Raw genomic sequence first — 20,723 nt, 5'->3', positions numbered from 1 at the left:
GATTGACTGAAAAACTATTTTCCACCAGAAGAAGCCGATCACCCCTGCCACAGGCACGTAGGCTTGGGATACGGGAGTTGCCGCGTTAAAGGCTGGCTGGCAGGCTTTGGCCCATGGCAGCCTTCTCCGCCAGGTGGACAATGTTCCTTTGGAGCTCAGGGTCCAAGCTTTGCAGCAGGGTCTCCCAGTTCTCTCTTCTAACTATATTTTGTCTCACCCTGGGAGAGTGCGGGCATTCCCATATCATGTATTCAAGGGTCCCTCTCGCCCCACAATCAATACGTCTATCATGGTCTCTCGTCTCGGGGTACACATGGTACTCCAAGACTGGATTCATGAATGTATTAGTTTGCAAGCGCCTCCATGCAGCAGCTTCTTTGTTATTCAGTTTTGGGTCAGATGGGTTACCTCCTACGTGCCAATCGATAATGGTTGATTCATCATCATCATAAGCCTGATTATACCCACTGCAGGGCGAAGGTCTCTCCCATATTTTCCAATTAACACGGTTATGTGCTAGCTGCATCCGCTGGACCCTGCGAACTTCTTAACCTCCGCCCATCTAACTTTCTGCCGCCCCCTGCTACGCTACGCTTTCCTTCCCTTGGATTCCAGTTTGTTACCCTAAGCGACCATCAGTTATCCTCTCTTCGCGCATGTCCTGCCCTGCCCATTTCTTCTTGATTTTCACTAGAATGTCAGTAACTATAATTATTTCTCTTACCCACTCTGCACGCTTCCTATCTCTTAATGTTACCCCAAACAATGGTTACCCCTACCATTTTTCGTTCCATATAGCCCTCTGCGTTGTCCTCAACTTAAGTAGAACCATCTTGGTTAGCCTCCACGTTTCAGCCCCATAGATGAGTACAGGTAAGATACAACTGTTGTATACTTTCCTCTTGAGCGATGCCGGTAAGCTGCTAGTCATAATCTGTAAGTACTTGCCAAATGCGCTCCATCTCAATCTTATTCTTATTGTTATTTCTTTTTCATGGTCCGAATCTGAGATTACTACCCGTCCTTAGCAGACGTATTCGCCTGCTACTACCAGTGCTTCGCTACCAAACGTTGGTTGGTTTGGCTTGTGGGGTTTAACGTCCCAAAGCGACTCAGGCTATGGGAGACGCCGTAGAGGAGGACTCCGGAAATTTCGACCACCTCGTAAACTGCTGTTCCTTCCTGAGGCTGTTGAACATTACGTTAGTCTTCTGCATATTGATTTTCAACCCTACCTTCCCACTTTTCCTCTCTAGGTGACCAATCATTCTTTGCAGTTCATCTTTTGAGTTACTTAGCAAGGCAATGTCATCAGCAAATCGCAGATTATTAGCGTATACTCCATCTACCCTTATCCCTAACTGCTCCCATTCCAAGTCTCTGAATACTTCGTCTAAGCAAGCTGTGAATAGTACTGGGGAGATCATGTCTCCTTGCCTAACACCTTTCTTTATGGGAATTTTGTTACTTTCTTTATGCAGAACTATGGTTGCTGTGTAGCCATTATATATATATATATATATATATATATATATATATATATATATATATTGTTGTAGAAGACCTTGAGCAGGGCGGTACGTCGTCAACAGTCAATAGAACGTTCTGCGATCAGTCGTGAGACGTGTCAGCACACGTACGAGCGTCGAAGCGAGCTTTGTTGTCGTTTTCTTTCCTGCCCGTCAACCGCGTTGAATATGCTTGTCGTCGTTCTCTTCAGCAATAGGCGTAGATTATATCAGAGCCCAATACCTGTTTTACAACTTCCCCCGGGCGAAAAGACGCCATCCTGGCGGCTCATGGCGATGTGACGATGGCCGGATCGTAGTAAGGTTTCAGGCGGTTACTGTGTACTATTTCACGATTTCGGCGATGGTGGTCAGCGGATGGCGTAAGGGGTTCGATGAGGTAGTTGACGGGGGATGTTTGCTTGACAATACGGTAGGGGCCCTGATACTTGCTCAGAAGTTTGGATGAAAGGCCGGGACTGGAGGAAGACACCCATAGCCAGACCAAAGAGTCTGTACGGTAAGTAGGAAGAAGTGCAGATTGATCTCGGGTGGTTTTCTGCTGTTGCTGGGCGTGAGAAGTGAGGGACCGGGCAAGCTGGCGGCATTCTTCGGCATAAGTTGCAGCTTGTGAAACAGTCGTGAATTCGGAAGAATCCGGTCGTTAAGGGAGAATAGTGTCCATGGTACAAGAGGGCTCACGACCGTGCAGGAGGAAGCATGGCGAGAAACCGGTGGTTGCTTATATGGCAGAGTTATAAGCGAATGTGACGAATGGAAGAACGCGGTCCCAGTTGGAGTGGTCGGAAGCGACATACATTGCTAGCATGTCGCCCATGGTGAGGTTAAAACGCTCAACCATTCCATTTGTTCGCGGATGGTACGCGGAGCTGGCGCGGTGAACAATTTTGCATTCTCTAAGAACATCTTCGACAACTTCAGAAAGGAAAGTGGGACCTCTGTCACTCAGCAATTCTTTGGGAGCCCCGTGGCGAAGAATTATGTGATGGAAGATGAAGAAGACAATGTCTTGGGCTGTAGCAGATGTCAAAGGCGCCGTTTCGGCGTAGCGTGTGAGATGATCGATTGCAACGATGATCCAGCGATTGCCTGTTGATGTGCTAGGAAGCGGGCCGTATAGGTCTATTCCAACACGCTCAAAGGGCTGAGCTGGGCAGGTCAGCGGCTGCAGAGGAGCGGCGGGTTGACGAGGTGGGTGTTTTCGGCGCTTACACTCTTGGCAGGACCGGACGAACCGACGAACATAACGGTACATCCCACGCCAGTAGTACCGCTGTCGCAGGCGATGTGAAGGTTTTCAATAAGCCGGCGTGGGCATACTGGGGATCGTCGTGGTAATGGGAGCAAATCACGGAGCGTAGATGGGTCGGAATTACAAGCAGCCACTTTCTACCATCCGGAAGGTAATTCCTACGGTAGAGGAGCTCATCTCTGATGGCGAAATGGTGAGACTGGCGACGGAGAGCGCGACAAGGAGGTCGTGAAGCGCGGCCAGATAAAAAATCCAGGAGTGAAGCGATCCATGCGTCTTTGCGTTGCTCGGAAGTCATATCGGTGGGCATGTCGGTGGGATGTAGAGCGGATATAGCAGGAGTGTCTTCAGACGGCAAGGGAGAACGTGAGAGAGCATCAGCATCGGCATGTTTACGGCCAGAGCGATAGGTGACGTTAATGTCGTATACTTGGAGCCTCAGAGCCCGCGGGCCAGTCGACCAGAAGGATCTTTCAAAGAAGACAGCCAGCAGAGGGAGTGATGATCGGTGACGACATCAAAAGAACGGCCATACAAGTAGGGGCGAAATTTTGCTATTGCCCAGAGAATAGCGAGACACTCTTTCTCGGTGACGGAATAGTTTGCTTCAGCTTTTGTTAGGGTCCGACTTGCGTAAACGACAACGTACTCATCAAAGCCAGACTTCCGCTGAGCGAGTACTGCGCCTAGGCCGACGCCGCTGGCATCAATGTGGATTTCCATGGGGGAAAATGGTCGAAATGACGCAGGATTGGCGGAGTCGTCAGAAGGTGGCGGAGTGTCGCGAAGGCATCATCACAGTGCGGAGACCAGGCTGAAAGATCGTGGCTGGACAGAAGCTTGGTGAGAGGGTTGATGATTGTGGCGAAATTGCGAACGAAGCGGCGGAAGTACGAGCAGAGGCCGACGAAGCTGCGGAGTTCTTTCACATTAGTTGGCTTGGGAAATTCTGCCACAGTGCGTAATTTTGCCGGATCGGGAAGAACGCCATCCTTGGAGACGACATGTCCGAGTATGGTTAGCTGCCGTGCTCCGAAACGGCAATTCTTTAAATTTAATTGGAGGCCAGCGTCGGTCAGGCATTGCAGAACTGTCTCAAGGCGCTGGAGGTGAGACGGAAATTCTGGGGAAAGGATGGCAACGTCGTCAAGGTAACAAAGGCAAGTGTGCCATTTGAGCCCTCTGAGTAGGTTGTCGGCCATCATGCGTTCGAATGTGGCAGGGACATTGCACAGTCCTAATGGCATGACATTAAACTCATAGAGCCCATCGGGTGTGACGAAAGCGGTTTTTGGGCGATCGGCCTCTGCATTCGGCACCTGCCAGTAGCCGGAACGCAGGTCTATTGACTAAAAGACCTCAGCTCCCTGCAGGCAGTCAAGGGCGTCGTCGATACGAGGGAGAGGATAAACGTCCTTGCGTGTGATCTTGTTCAGTCGGCGGTAATCTATACAGAATCGGATGGAACAGTCTTTTTTCTTGACCAGGACGACGGAGACGCCCAAGGGCTGTGCGACGGTTGGATCACGTTGCGCTGGAGCATGTCGGTCACCTGTTCGTCAATAATGCGGCGCTCGGCGGCTGAAACACGGTACGGACGCTGGCGCAAAGGAGAATGGGTGCCGGTATCAATACGGTGAGCAACGGTAGTTGTGCGTCCCAACGAATGTTGCTGGGAGTCGAACGAAGCCGCGAAACGTTGTAGGATGGCGACATGCTGGGCTCGTTGTAAGGGCGTCAAGCCAGCGTCGATGGACCGGTGGAAAACTTTGAGGGATGAGGAGTGGCGACAGGAATAGGTGTTATGGCGCTGATATGAAGGCCGACGATGATATCGCCGGCCTTCACATCAGCGCCCTAGGTGGGCTAGGTAAGGGATAGGTGGGCGTGGAATCGAGCAAAGCAACACTACCCAGTGACTGGCCACGAAGTAAAGTGGTAGGGCAGGGGCACGGGTTACAAACAAAAATAGCACTTGAGTTGCGAAAAATTGTCAGCACAGTATGGGGCAACAACACAGATTTTTGGTCAGCGCATCGTAACGAAGGTGTGTAGATAACAGTGGCGTCGGAAAGAGCAGCACAATAAAGAGGCACAAGCACTAAGGAGAAAGGCGGAACGTCGGTGTCCTCTGCGACGTGCACGGTAGCGGCAGCAGCAGCGAGTGTGTCGAAAAAAGTGTCACTGAGGGGTGATAACTCAAGTTGAGCACGGGCGCAGTCTATTATGGCGTTATGATTGGAGAGGAAGTCTCAACCAAGGATAACGTCGTGTGATGAGCGGGCGAGGACGAGGAATTCTATTGTGTATTGAACGTCGTCGATGACGAGGCGGGCGGTGCAGGCGGCTAATGGTCGAATGTCCTGAGCGCTGGCTGTGCGAAGAGAAATTGCAGGAAGCGGCGTTCTTGCCTCCGGAACTTCGGCTGTTAGTTTTCCGTGTTAACGGCTGATTGGCGGCGGAGCATCGGAGATCGGGAACGACGGCCAGTAGAAGGCGAGCGGGGGAGCGGCGATCGTAACTTGAAGAGGACTGCGGAGGAGGCTCAGGGAACACAGGCGAGGGGGACGGAGGAAGATTGTACATCGGCTCACGTGTATAGTCGTAGGGACGAGGGCCACGATTGCGGCACAAACGAGCCACATGGCCGGCGACTCCACAGGCGTAGCAGATAGGTCGGTTGTCTTGTGTGCGCCAGGGGTTGGAAGGGTGTGGCTGTGGTCGACGGCGGAGAACCGGACGATAAGGGGGATTGTAGGTTGCTCATTTTGCTGGCGTCCCTGAGGCTCGTATAGGAGGGGAGGCCGGCTGTACACAGGGGGTGGTGGCCGCACCAAAACATCAGCGTACGTGAGAGGAGCCGCCACCAACGGCTGCTGAGGAGGTGAAGGCAGAACCTCAGCGACCTGCTCTTGTATGACACGCTGAAGAGTGGGAGTGAGCGGCGGCGCAGGCGCAGGTGCTGGCGGGCAAGTGAAGGTGGACAAGAAAAGCTGGCGTGCGACTTCCTCACGAACAAACTGTTGAATTTGCTGAATTATCGACTGCTGGTCCTGGGCACCGTCCCCGGAGAGAGCCAAGCTGGAAAGAGTGGCCTGCTGAAGGCCAGCACGTCGTGTGGAAAGCCGCCTCTTGCGCAGCTCATCGAAGCTTTGGCAGAAGTTGATAACGTCGGACACAGTTTGGGGGTTTTTGGCGACGAGCATATGGAAGGCGTCATCGTCAATGCCTTGCATAATGTGTCCGATCTTCTCGGCTTCGCTCATGGTAGGGTTTACGCGCTTGCAGAGGTCTACGACATCTTCTATGAAACTGGTGAAGTTTTCGCCGGTTTGTTGTGCCCGACTTTGCAAGCGTTGCTTGGCGCGAAGCTTACGTATGGCGGGACGGCCAAAAACTTCGGTCAGGCTTGTCTTGAGAGCCGTCCAGGTAGAAATGTCACTCTCATGGTTGTGAAGCCATAGATTGGCAACGTCGCTCAAATAGAAAATGACGTTTGTGAGCTTCACGGTGTCGTCCCACTTGTACGCACTTACGCGTTCATACGACGCCAACCAGTCTTCTACATCTGTGTCATCGGTGCCGCTGAAGATGGCTGGGTCGCGCTGACGCGCTGCACCGGGACAGATGACAGGCGATGGGGTTGGCGGTTGGCTGGCGGTCTCAGGCATCGCGGAAGTGGTAGGCAAAGCTCGGCTGCGAAGCTCCAGGTTGAGGGGATTGCTGGCACCTCCACCACTTGTTGTAGAAGACCTTGAGCAGGGCGATACGTCGTCAACAGTCAATAGAACGTTCTGCGATCAGTCGTGAGACGTGTCAGCACACGTATGAGCGTCGAAGCGAGCTTCGTTGTCGTTTTCTTTCCTGCCCGTCACGCGCGTTGAACATTCTTGTCGTCGTTCTCTTCAGCAATAGGCGCTGAACATATCAGAGCCCAATACCTGTTTTACAATATATATATAGTAGTAGTAATAACTTAATTAATAAAAAGAGGAGTTTAGGGCATGCATGCCCCACTACACTCAAACGTTTCAATTCCTATGGCTCATGACGTGAGCAGCCCAGTCTGTGGCGATCTTCTGCCGAACCGGGTCCTCAGAGTGCAGGAGGGTCTCCCAATCCTTCCAGATGGTAAGGTGCTCAGACCCCGCGGGGGAGGATCTGCAGGGCATTGGAACAGGATGGGGGCGAGGGTGGCGATGGGATTGTTGCAAAGGGTGCAGGAGGGATCGGTGAGGGTGTGGTGGTAGCGAGACATACTATAAGGGGACGGGAGGGTGCGCGTCTTGAGTCGTCGCCAGTGCGTCTGGTGGTATAGTTATCTGGAGATGGGTGAGGGGGGGGATAGAGAAGTCGCTCGGCTCGATAGGCCTGAGTTAGCTCACTGAAGGAGTGCGTGCGATCACGCGTGAATTCCGGCTCCCGGTTTAAAGAACCTCGGGCTAACGCATTGGCGGCCTCGTTACCGGGATTCCCGGAGTGCGCAGGCACCTATATCAGCTCCACATAGCGGGGCGGGTCGGCGGCGGACGAGCTCAGTATGCTGCACGCAGAAACGTGAACTGTACCACGCGCAAATTTAGTATCGCAGTCTTAGAGTCAGAAATTATGTAGCGTGCTTCCGTGTGTGCAAGCACGTAGGCGATGGCTGCTTCCTCGGCTGCCTCTTCGGTGAGCCAGCCGTATCATACCACGAACTCACTGCACATTACAAAGCAATGAGAAGAACACTCCCACCACCCCATAAAACACTGACCAGACAACAACAAGTAATATGGAGACAGCTACAGACGGGGACCCTCCCCAATCCAAAATGCTTATCAAAATGCATAAATGAGGATATGAATCCCTTCTGCCGTTTTGCGGGGAGAAAGACAACTTCGAGCATATGATCTGGGCGTGCAAAGCCCATAAGCCTCCCTCAGAACTCTTGCCTGATCCCTCTAAAGAAGCTTGGGACAAGTTAAGGTCCAGCGATGACCCTGACATTCAGTTCAAGGCCGTCGAACGGGCCGGCGTTGCCAAAAGTCTCCACGGCCTGCGGCACGCTAGCTGACTTCCCCTATTCCTCCCACTTATTGTGAATAAAGTTTTATCTGCCTCAGCCTCGGCTGCCTCTGAGAAGGTGGCCGAGGGGAGGACAGTAGCAAGAGGTTGCAGGAAGGAATTGGTGATATGGCCAGTACCGCTCCCTCATTCGTGCATGAGGCGTCCACCCATACGGCGTCAGTTTCGGAGCCGTAGTATTTGTGGAGCGCCTTAGCTCGGGGGCGTGTCATGGTCTATAGGGTCACGAAGACTCGGACACGACTGAACGACTAAACTGAACTGAACTGAACTTAGCTCGGGCTCGGCGGCGTTGCTCGTTATACTGGGGGTGCATGTTGCGAGGGAGGGGCTTGATGAGAAGGTCTCGGTGGAGGGGGCGAGGTATATGAAAGAGGGTCCAGTTCCAGGATATGGCGACCGGTGGAGGTCTTGATGAGACGCAAGTATTGGGCTTGGCAATAAATATCTTCCAGCACTTTCACGTACGGCTCGTCTACCTCCAGATTTCGCAATACCTACATCACCGCCGAGGTTTCTACTGAGTCAAATGCTTTTTCATATTTAAGGAATGCTATTATAAGGGCTGGTTATACTCCGAACATTTTTCTATCACCTGGTTGATGGTATGGATATGATCGATAGTAGAGTACCGTTTCCGAAATCTTGCTTGATCCTTCGCTTGATTGCAGTCTAAGGTTGTCCTGATTCTATTAGCGATTATCTTAGCAAATACCTTATACGTAACAGACAGTAAGCTGATTGGTCTGTAATCTTTAAGGTCCTTGGTTGCTTATTTCCCCATAATTTAGCAACCGCTCCTCGTTACCCTAGTCGTCGTGGGGGTCCCATGTCTGCCCGGAAGTAGAGTGCTCGAGCTAGCTCCTGGGCCGCCTCGTTTCCAGGGACGGCAGCGTGCGCGGGTATCCAGATTATCTGAATTTTCCTGTTCAGTGGTTGTTGCCTAAGGATCTTTGCCGCCTCCGGCGACATCCTGGCTTTTCCAAAATTTTAAATGGCAGTCTTACCGTCGCTTAATGATGAATTTCGCTTTTGTTCCAGCGCAAGCTAAAGCCACTGAGGCGTCCCTACAGCCCCTGGTTAAACGCAAAATTAATAACGTAGATCCCATCGAAGCACTAGAAAAGAAGGTAGAGAACCTCATGAAATTTGAGTCAAAGATGAAATAATTCACGAACCACATGAATTTTCAAATGCCGGAGGTATTCGGGGCTGTGCAGAAGCAGGCCGAGGAGCTTCGTCGAACGCCGCACCACACAGCATATAGAAGCAGACGCAGTACAGCAGGCATCAGCGGCGTTTCAAATTAGTTTACAGGAAAGAAAAGGCGCACTATCTGTCACAATTCTCCGCGTGACTAAGCGTAAAGAAGAGGAAGGTGGGAGTGAAAAAAAAAAGAGAGAAAGAGGTACCGGTAGTGGAGAGCTTCGGACCACCTCGTAACAGACGCTATCACCTCATCGCACTTTCGTGATACATTGTGCTCCCTAGAATTTCTAAGAGTAACTCTAGCGAAATTCACACTAGTTGGATCACAACCTCCATTTCTTTTTCAATTGTGTCCTTTTTTAAAGCATCACAGAATAATTTATTTTCGTCTCAGTTTAGCCTGCAGAAAACAGCACAAATGAGGGCTCAAGAAAAGAACTAAAAACCTCAATACACCCCGCCGGGGTGGCGCAGTGGTTACGGCGCTCGACTACTGTTTCCAAGGATGCGGGATCGAATGCCGGCCTCGGCGGCCGCTTTTCGGTGAAGGCGAAAAGCAAGGCGCCCGTGTGCTGTACGATGTCAGTGCACGTGAAAGAACCCCAGGTGGTCCAAATTTCTGGAGTCCTCCACTACAACATCTCTCATAGCCTGAGTCGCTTTGGGACGTTAAACATCACAAACCACAAACCACAAAAACCTCAATACGTAATTCTGATTCAAGAGCACATAACAGCCAGTAAAGAAATACGTTTCGGTGACTCGAGTACTCACACCAGCTTGAACAGTTCCGGAGCATCTACGTCGTTTAGCAATTTCGAAGGGACACTGAGAACTACTCATCCAGTTGTTGCTTCGAACTAAAATAAAATATTTTTTTTTTTTACGTGTGTACAAAAGGGATTGATTTATTGCTGGGAAAATTGCATTTTAAAGCTGTAACACTTTCTCCTGCGACCCAATTCCCACTATGGACGACCAGACAAAGAATGAGTTTGTGATCAGAGTTTTGAAGTGAATGTTATTCACCCACGTTTTAAAAGGTGCTTTGGCGTTGCTGGAGCCTGCTGTTAAGTACGGTGCTGGTAGCGGTACATCATGTATTATTGTTTGTTTTTCTAAGTCGAGTTTTAGTGAAGGCAACATGTTTGCCTTTATATTGCTTTATTTTATTAATACAAGCGAGCTTATGTCAGCTTTTAAAGTTTCTTTAACTACCGAGCGTATCCGTTTATGGGTTCCCGTGAGTCTCCGTTTGCCATGATTCCGTTTTAATGAGTCTGTCTATGTCCATTTAAGTTTAATGAGTCCATTTAAGTCCGTTTAATGAGTCTCCGCTTACCAGATCCAGTCTGGTGAACACGTTTTACTGCACTCGTGGTCAGCTTCGTATATTCATGAATCGCCTTGTGACGTCACGACCAGTCGTGATGTCATCATGACGTCAGTTTCGGCTATGTCGTCATCATTTAATTAAAGCTACGACATTGTACACCACTGATTACGTCATTAATTTCAAGGTACGACATACTAAACCACTGATGACGCCATCATTAATTTTAAGGCACGATATACTACATCACTGATGACGTCAAAACTTTAAAGGCACGGCACACTGCACCCCTGATAACGTCATTAATTTTAAGGTACGACGTGCACAGCTGATGACACCGTTTATTTCGAAGTACGACATACTACGGCACTGTTGACGTCATGAATTTCAAGTTTTGACATAGTACACCACTGATGACGTTATCATTAATTTCAAGGCTCGACATACTACATCACTGATGGCATCATCATTTATTTTATGTTACGACATACTACATATACTGATTATGTCATCATTAATTTCAAGGTACCACATAATACACCACTGACGACGCCATCAAACGCGTTACGGGCGGAAGGACACGATCGTGGCCGCGAGCATGAGCCATTAAAGGTTTTCTCTGTAAAAGACAGACACACTCAGCAACCCTTTCGCCTCACAAGATGTTTACAGCACTGCGAAGGGTGGAGGCACCCCGGTCCAATCAGGATCACGCGCACTACAATAGTCAATTGCGCTCCTATGCGCCTCTCGCCCCCGAAATCGACGGGGGTGACAGTAGGAGCGCAGGGACGAGAGGCACTTAGGAACACAATTATAAGGGTTCCTCTGCCTTTCGCGGTGCTGCAGATATCTTGTTAGACGAAGTATAGTAGTTTGCCAAATTCCTGCAGTCTGGTCTTTAATTATTGAGACGAGCAGGAGTTATACGGAAAGAAGCCTGAAAAATTAAGGAAAGAAAGCAAATATCAAATTCAAAAGTTTCCCAAACTGCCGTTGAGGTGCCCGCCCACATGGAGAGATTTCGCCGCGGCAAACCTTGTGAACAGCCGCCCAGCTAGCCCAGCGTCGTGTCGCCGGCCGCAAGCGGCAGTTCGCCGCCGATCAAGCCGGGCCAGATCCGGGCGATCGGCCACTCCTATATTTCGCCACCACCGCGCAGTGGCAGCACTTGCTGCACCACGGTCGACCGCCGCTCCGGGCCGGCTGCAGCTCCGAGTCGCACGTCGACGATAGGAAGAACTTCAGAAAAGGGCGCTAATTTTTTGTTATCTTTAATAATAAGCCGAATGTCAAAACTGAATCCTTGAGGATCGCTGAGCCATACCGGGTCGCTTCTAGAAGCGGCAGCTGCGACAAAAGCAGTGCTCAAGTCTGGCTGCATCGAAGGGGGGTCTGTAGTGATTCGACCATTGGTGGAAAGGAAAATAAAGAAGGAAAGAAAGAAAACGGCTGGTTGCCTGCTTTTCAAACCATGTTATGCAAATGGGGAAATCATTATTTTTCTTCATCTCTGGTTTTCGAAAACGTGTTACTCGCTTTTATCAATATACTCACTGCAAAAGTGTCGAAACGATATAGAGGAGAAATCGCCTGCTTGGGCCAAGAAACGGCCTGCAGGATTTTCAAATAAATAAATAAATATTCCGATTACACCACTGACAAGAACAAAAATGGTTGCCTGCTTTGTATTCATACAGTCCTTATACTTTCAAGCTCGGACAGTCTCAGACCCCTCTGAAATATTACTGCGGGGTCTCGGACACCCCAAGAATTTAAGCCCTGGATACAAGCTAGTTTCTGCTCACAGTCAGCTGCCGCTGTTGCAGTGCGCTGCTCCTGTCCACTTGCACGGCACCTTCGCTAAAAAGTGCAGCCGAAATTAATCCTATTCCGCTTTTATTATTAGAGAGTGGGATTGAGAGTTATTGAGTTGGACGCGTAGATCATTTACTATAGCACGAAGGAATTTCATAGCGCCGTTTCATGTGTCATCGATGCGAAACAAAGCCTAGCGACAACTAGGGAGCAGCGTACGGCCAGAGCACTGTCGTCCGCTGGGCTAGCGGGCAACACTGCTTTGACAAGTTCGCGTCAAAAGGTGATGTAGGCATCGCGAGTTTGCCTACTTTAATGATGCAGCTAAGGTGGGACCTTTTTCGACGTTCCGCTCAACACTTGTGCTCAAACCCTGCCGCAAAAAAGAGAGACGCGCCTGCAGTACGCTACGCTGTTTGCTGCGGCGTCCGACGTACTCGAAGGCTGTATATAAGTGCTGTGGAGCGCCATTTAAGACATTGCTCATTTTACGGGTTGCTCTTGAAATTTCATTTAGTGTAAAAATTGTGTTGTTGAAGCGGACCAGCTCGTGCGTTTTCCTACTCAGGCGCCGACGCCACCAGCCGCCATTTCTTCGCTTCATGCGGTACGACACGTCGACGGTGTGTCGGCGTTCCGTCCCGCTGCATGAAGTTCGTAGAGAAAGTTTCAGGCGCCGACGCCACCAGCCGCCATTTCTTCGCTTCATGCGGCACGACACGTCGACGGTGTGTCGGCGTTCCGTCCCGCTTCTTGAAGTTCGTAGAGAAAGTTCGCTCCATGTGGGTGGCCCTTAATGGCGGCTACTTTTAATGGCTGAAACTGACTTTCCTTATTCCTGTTAATAACTACAACGCACCCAAACCCTGCCTCTATCAAATGGTTAGCCTAAAAAATTCCTTCCATTAAAATAAGGCATGCTGGAAAGCAAATTCAGCTTCCTATACAACGTGCTGTATAAGCATAATCTGTTTTCTCATCCGTGCACACAGCGGTCGTTAAAGGTACTGATCAATGCGACAGTTGTGTCTGTTCGTACGCGTTTTAAAGCGTGCAGACTGCAGCGGTGAGCGAAAGTGCGAAACAAAAGGTAACGCGCCATGACGCCGCTAACCAATTTGTGTTTGCTGTACCTTCAGAGAGGGCGATCATGACGGCCGGGAAAGCCATGATGACCAGGACAAAGGCGACGCCACCTGCGAGGGCTATCCAGCGCATTGCGCTGTTGTGGGTTTGGTTGCTGCGACAGAGTAAGAAACAAAATAGAACGTGAGGAAACGGGGATGCATCATACAAGGCGCCGAGAAGCCCACCTTGAATTGGCAGGCAGAGCCGCCTGCATGTTTCCGAAAGCTGTGGCTGGCACGGGGACCTCAGTGTTGATCGTCACTCGTCGCATCGCCATCTCCTGAAAATCTGTGTCGGGGTCATGCGTATATGAAAGAAACACGGCATACTTGTGCGCCTCTTCGCCAAAAATGGCGAAGAGGCCCATCGCCTTCCATCTGGCCCAGTCAAGAAAGATCATTGGAACCAATTGGAAATTTCCAATTGGAACCATTTCGTGTACAGACTGGCATCAATTGTGTTTTCGGACAATTAACCCATTGGACCTAATTGTGTGCAGATGGCCTCACCCATTGGCTCCAATGGATCACACATACTGCACAGGATATACCAATGGGATCCAAAGGGCCATACCCATTGCATACAATTGGCCCAATTGGACGTACGTACTATTTGGGACAAAAGGAAAACTGACTGACGTTTTGCATGTTTACTAGGCATGTGGAAATTGATAATTACATGCTTGACGGAAAGGAAGGAGTACAGGCAAGCACACATCTCACACAAAAACAATATCGAAGATAGCGAAAGATCATGCCATCCTTAACAGATCATTAGAAAAAATTGCTCAATGGTGTAATAACTGGCAAATGTCAATAAACACAAAGAAATCCGTAGCAATGGCAGTAACCAGTAAAGAACAGCCTTCTAATTTTGTATATAAATAATTGACACTCCACTTACCTTTGTAAACAAGCACAAATATTTAGGTGTCACACTAACTTCAGATCTTAGATGGAGTGAACACATCAGTAACATCACTGCTACAGCATTGCGCAAGTTATTTTTTCTTAGAAGATGTCTTCGCCCTGCCCCCGCACAAACTAAACCTTTGGCTTATAAGACTTTCATTAGACCAATACTAGAATATGCTAACACCGTTTGGTTTCCCCAGTATCTTACTAGCATTTCAAGGCTTGAATGAATACAGCGTAAAGCACTAAGATTCATTCATAACAAGTACAAGCGAACAGATTCACCAACCGAACTAGCTGTAATATCCGGGCTCGAAACTCTATCAACAAGAGCAAAGTTCGCACTATTAAAATACCTATATCAGCTATTACATAATGAATTTAACATCGACTTATCACAGTATGTTTCCTTATCAGATAAGCGAGACTTAAGAAATCATCACGCGTTCATGCTAACCGAATCTTCACGTCACAGTGATGCACTTAAACATTCTTTCCGCTGGCAACAAGCGAATGGAATCGCCTGCACTCATATGTTACTAACATTGATTCATTTTCAAGTTTTTGTTCCAAACTACAGACCGCGGTATGAGCTCAAATTATTCGGTTACAAATTTCGCTTTCTTTTTTTCGTTACCTCTTTTAACGCAGTCGACAGCCTGTTATCCCATTGTTTCGTTTTTGAACTTCTACGTGTTCTTTATTTGTGAGCTGTTTTCGCGAATTTAATAACACATTTTCAGTTTTTTTGTGCTGTAAGAATTGCCTAATACTGTGTTGCTGTAGAGCTGCTTTGATTCTTTTCGTCATCATTTTTTAAATATTATGAATGTAATGCCCACCTACTATAGTTTCAACTAGAGACTGGCAGTATTGCAAATAAAAAATATACAGTTGCACAGTAACATATAACACGAGATCACTACATACACCCAGCAAACACATTTCTGCTCCTGCTTATATACACCAATCATCCTACTCTCATGCTGGGGCCTGTGACTCTTGTCATTTGAATGCAATTATTTTATTTTATTTTGTTTGCAGCGATAGTGCAGATGATAAATTTAGAACAGGTTAGGCTGCTCATAGTTATTATGAACAGAATATTGTGTTTGCTTTCTTCGTGAAATACGCGCATGTTCCCATGGATCTACTCAGTTCAGGTGGACAGACCAATTGGACTGAATTGGGAAGACCCATTGGATGCAATGGGTTTGACCAATCAAGCTATGCAGTTGGCAACGATTTGTTGAACTGAGTTTTCATTTGGAACATGAACTTATTAGTACTGCAGTTATGTACAAATGGCGCTGTATAAAGTTTGCACAAGTAGCAGATCCATTGGTCTATCCAACTGGAACGAATTAGAATGCTAGAATTCCAAATGGAATCATCTGAACTATCCATTTGGTTTGTGACTTCCAAATGAACTTTCCCAGATGGAATTCCCATTACCAGATGGAATGGGAATTCCAATTGGAACCCATGGGAGAGTCCAACTGGACTGCCCATTTGGAAAGAAAATTCCAACAGGAACCCAGTGAGTGCATTTGGTATCCATTGAGATTCCAATGGGTTCGTTCCAGATGGAATCAGAATTCCAATTGGAACCCATTGGAGAGTTCAGTCGGACTGCCCATTTGGAAAGAAAATTCCAACAGGAACCCATTGAGACCAATTGGTACCCATTGAGATTCCAATGGGTTCGTTCCAGATGGAATCAGGATTCCAATTGGAACCCATTGGAGAGTTCAGTCGGACAGCCCATTTGGAAAGAAAATTTCAACAGGAACCCATTGAGACCAATTGGTACCCATTGAGATTCCAATGGGTTCGTTTCAGATGGAATCAGAATTCCAAATGGAACCCATTGGAGAGTTCTGTCGGACTGCCCATTTGGAAAGAAAATTCCAACAGGAACCCATTGAGTGCAATTGGTACACATTGAGATTCCAATTGGTTACAACGGATCTTTTTTTTACTGGGGGAGCACATGTGTGCACAACAAAAAACTACTTTTCAAAGCAAGTTTCTGTAGACGCACGTATTATATTCATGTGCACGAGGCAAGTAAAAACCACAGCAAGAAACCCGCAAGAAAAATGTACACGACTGCATTGTTTGCGGCGGCGTTGTAATTGATTGTCCCACCTGCGGTAGCAGCGGCGGCATATTGCCTCCGGACACTTCTAACGTGTCTTAATTCTTACACTTGCTAACAGATAGTCTCTATGTCTTAACAATAAACTGGCAGCTAGCGGTAACGTCCATGTTTGTCTTCATAATCTCGAGACCTCTAGCGTTTCTGACGGTTTGTCGCAACCTCATCGGATCGAAACTGTACGTAGAGGCACTATAGTAGTGCGGAGCGCACGAACCACTGTGCACCCAAAGCATTCAATATGGCGGCGAATGTGTCAGACGCAATGGGTGCTTGTGGGTTCTGAGCATTTTATGGCTTCCTCAAATTTGACGCATTGGATGCGATTCAAAAAGGTTTTGGCTGTTTGCTGAACGGCGCCAACACTTTTTCGTTGTAGCGATACTCATGCAGACATAAAGGTACAGCTATGAAGATGCGTCCGGTACACATAAGACACATAGGGACAAATATGGTTATAGGTTTACATGTAATTCGGTAGGGATGGTTTAAATGTACCTTCAGTGACGCCAATATATAACGAGGGAGCAACTGTTTCAAACATGCCTTTTCGCTCTGTTTGCAAAGGCGACAGGTAAATACAGCGTATTATTCTGATTACCTTCGCGGGAGAGTCTTGGCTTGTACCCCGATCTATAGTTGACGCCGGATGAAGTGATAGAAGTGTATGACACCGCGTAAGCAGATACTAAATTGGCGCCGCAGGAGGATTAGAGAGTAAGTCGCGCATAGGAGCGCAACGCCAAACGCGCTATTCGATGCGTCGGCCGGAACTGGTAGCTTACCGGTTCTCGGGAGCTCGACGAAAGGATGGTGCCACCTCGGAAGCGCCCTTTCTTCTTCTGCGCCGTCGATTCGTTCCGCACGCGGCTCGTGCAGCACGGCGCGTCAGGGTTTCCTTTTTTCCTTCTTCTTCTTCTTCTTTTATCTAATACTGCTTTGAGGCAGTGAATATGATGCTCTTTCCTGTGCCGTTCAGGTCTTCACAGCCGCCACTGCTATGGTTTGTTCATTGAGCGGTGCATTAACGTAGAAATGCAATCGGTTCGCCACTTTAGGGGCTAATTGCATTATCCCGTGGTTGAAAGAAAGTGAGAAAAAAAATATTGATTGACTTTGGCCCGGGTGATCGCCTAAAGCCGATGAGTTGAGGGGCCCTATGTTGCCCACTAGTTGCAAACCATGCCGCTGCCTCTATAATTGAGGAATCATCAAATCCAGAATTTTTGCACTGGGATTTTCTTGTAGTAAGGTGCCTGATAGACAGGGGTGAATCGTATTTACTGTAAACTTGCGGCCACGGCGGCTGGCGACAGACGTGTATGTAGTTTTGTTCACAGAAAGCTGAAGGACAATTGGTAAAGCGTAATTAGAGGTACCATCCAAGGCTGATTGCAGGGCGGCCTCCTTAGTGAGCGGTCATTAAATTTTATATGATTGGTTTGGTTTGTGGGGTCAACGTCCTAAAAAGGCTATCAAATACGCCGTAGGTAAGGGCTCCTGAAATTTCGACCACCTGGGGTTCAACTAGCACTGACATCGCACAGCACTCGGGCTCCTTGCTTTTTGCCCAATCGAAAAGCGGCCGCCGCGGCCAGGATTTCATCCCGCATATCCTTGGGGACAGTAGTGGAGCGCCCTAACCACTGCACCGCCACGGCGAGAATTTGTTATGAGTAATATTAATTGCCTTAGGGCATCAGATAGGTATTTTATGAATTAAGAAGCTATGATTACATTAATGGGAAGAGGTTTGCGATTTTATGAGGTCCAGGATTTAGCAACGATGTGGTCCTTGCGTCCAGGCAATACATGCAGCAGGATTTCTCGGTGAAAGCCCTGCTAGGGCGGCTAGCCACCCTAGCCCCGCCACCTTAGCCCCGCCTACAGTCAGGCGCCTAATTCTAGTCAATCTCAGTGCTGGGCAGTCCCACAGCAGTTGCGAATGTCGGCTTCATTGTTTTCTCATTTGCGTATCGGACACCATAAGCGGGGATATTATGGTGTCGGAAATGAGGCCACGCCCTAGTCACAGCCGGAATGAGGGCAACCCGATCCGGAACTTCCTCAGGGCCTCCGAAGAGCAAACTCTTCTGCGCGGGTGGGACTGCGAGCGAGGGTTAACACACACAAAGGGATAACAGCGCATGTGCGGATCCAGAAATGTTCCTCTATTCATGAAAGGTGAGTAGTGCTTTCCAAATGCAGGAATCGAGGCAACGATGATCCTGAGGTCACGAAGCGGGCCGCTAAATTTGAGCAGCTACGGGAACGCAGCAGGTACCGTGGAACCCACTCAATACTTATACAGTGGGATGCGTACCGCGAGCTGGTGGATATTTTGACATGCTCCTGTACAAGGGTTGACATCTCGGAGAAGCAACCGATCTGCTTGCAGGGCGCGTCAGCACGGATAAGAACGTGGGCCCCGGGAGATTATAATTGTTCGAGCCATTTTACTTGGGACGCTTTTTCCTCGTCGGCAATCGATTGATTACCTTCTAATAAATAATTATATGTCGCATGATTGTGCTGTGATTACGCGGTTTAGTTCTGTACATGCGTACATATGTGCAGATCTGTATGGGCGAAATCCGCGCATGGTGTCTGCGAAAGTGCTGTGTTGTTCAAGATACTCGGACAGTCGATCCCCCCCCCCCCCCCCCCCCCATCGTCTCCATCAATTCGCCCATACACGGGGTGTGAGCGGTGTATCGAGGTTGTCCGTGTCGACCGGTTTTCCGGCTTTGGTAATAAAACTTGACAAGAGCGGTCTTCCATTCATTGGGGAGGTTCCCCCTCCAGATCGCGTTGATGTAGTCAAGAAGGCACTGGTACGCCATGCCAGGGAGATTCGCCATAAATTTGACGGTGACCTTGTCCCTGCCAAGCGTATAGTGCCCTTCTTCATTTTGGCCAGACTGGCCCGTAGATCGTGGAGCCGGAATGGGTTGTCCAACTTCGAGTTTTTCCTTGCTGCATATAGGAGTAAGCCGATCCGCGAGGGCCCTGAATTGTGCACAGGTAGCGATCGCGCAGCGCCACTGTTAGCTGCGTTGTGTTTCCTGGGAATTAGTGCATGACTGTGTAGGTGCGTTTACGTGCGCGTCTGTGTTGGATTGATGAGGGCTCGGAAGAGCCGCCACGTGTTCCGGCTCGACATTTGCCGCGCTGCCGTGTTGCAACAGTCCACCCAGCTGGAGTGAGGGAGTTGGGCTGTGTACTCTGTCGCTTGCCGGGCGAGGTCCGCAGTGCGAGCTTGGAGCTTCTTGCTTTGTTTCTGACGCTTCCGGTGGCGCCTGAGGCCGCGGCGTGCTTCCCGGAGATGCAGGAGGTGGTTGTCCACGTCCGTCTACCACCTGCTGTATTTGTTTTTTGTGGGAGTGAAGGTGCGCCATGACTGGCTGGGATCAGATCGTGTGGCCCTGCTCTGTGATGTTCATGTTGGCTTCTGGTGGGAAATTTTGGCGCTTTTGTTTCGGTTCGGGAGGTGCGGGCTACCGAGCGTTGCATCGAACACAACCAGCGTTAAAGTTCCCCGGCGTTCTACAGGGTGTTGCACAATTAGACCCGCGCTGTAGAATGCTTCTCCCAGCTAAACCGCGGAATCCTTGCAGTTCAGATTTCGCACAGAAATCACATTTTGTCGCTAGTATTTTTTAATACTAAATTTGTTTGTGGTACTTGCCTGATTCGATCAGAAGAAGTAAAATAATCCCATCGCCTGCGGCGGCGGCGACGCCAGACGAACCGCTGCCCCAGTGATGGGACTGGTGGCGCCACCTCATGCTGCTTACAACAACTCAAACCTTCTGCCAGAAACGCTCGCCCCCTCTTTTCCTGCTACAAAGTTGTTGTTAGCAGCATGAGGTGGCGCCACCAGTCCCATCGCTTGGGCAGCGATTCGTCTGCCGTCGCCGCCGCCGCAGGCGATGGGAATATTTTACTTCTTCTGATCGAATCAGGCAAGTACCACAAACAAATTTAGTATTAAAAAATACTAGCGACAAAATGCGATTTCTGTGCGAAATCTGAACTGCAAGGATTCCGCGGTTTAGCTGGGAGAAGCATTCTACAGCGCGGGTCTAATTGTGCAACACCCTGTAGGTAGAGTACCGTTTTATGCTGGGAGTATGCGATGCCGGCAGACGCTTTCCTTCTCCACTCGGTCAGCCCTCCGCGGCGGCGCGCGCATGCGCAGTGGAGAACCTTGTTACGAGAGGAAACGCCGGCGGCGACTCCGGCAGCGAAACGCAAGAACGGGCTCCAAAGAGCTGCGCTCTAAAAAATGAAAAGAAAATAATAATAATAA

Source organism: Amblyomma maculatum, chromosome 3 (assembly GCF_055883805.1).
Source record: "Amblyomma maculatum isolate TAMU_Amacu chromosome 3, ASM5588380v1, whole genome shotgun sequence".
NCBI classification, from domain to species: Eukaryota; Metazoa; Arthropoda; class Arachnida; order Ixodida; family Ixodidae; genus Amblyomma; species Amblyomma maculatum.
The sequence above is the reverse complement of the archived record's forward strand: the minus strand, read 5'-3'. Positions refer to the sequence as shown.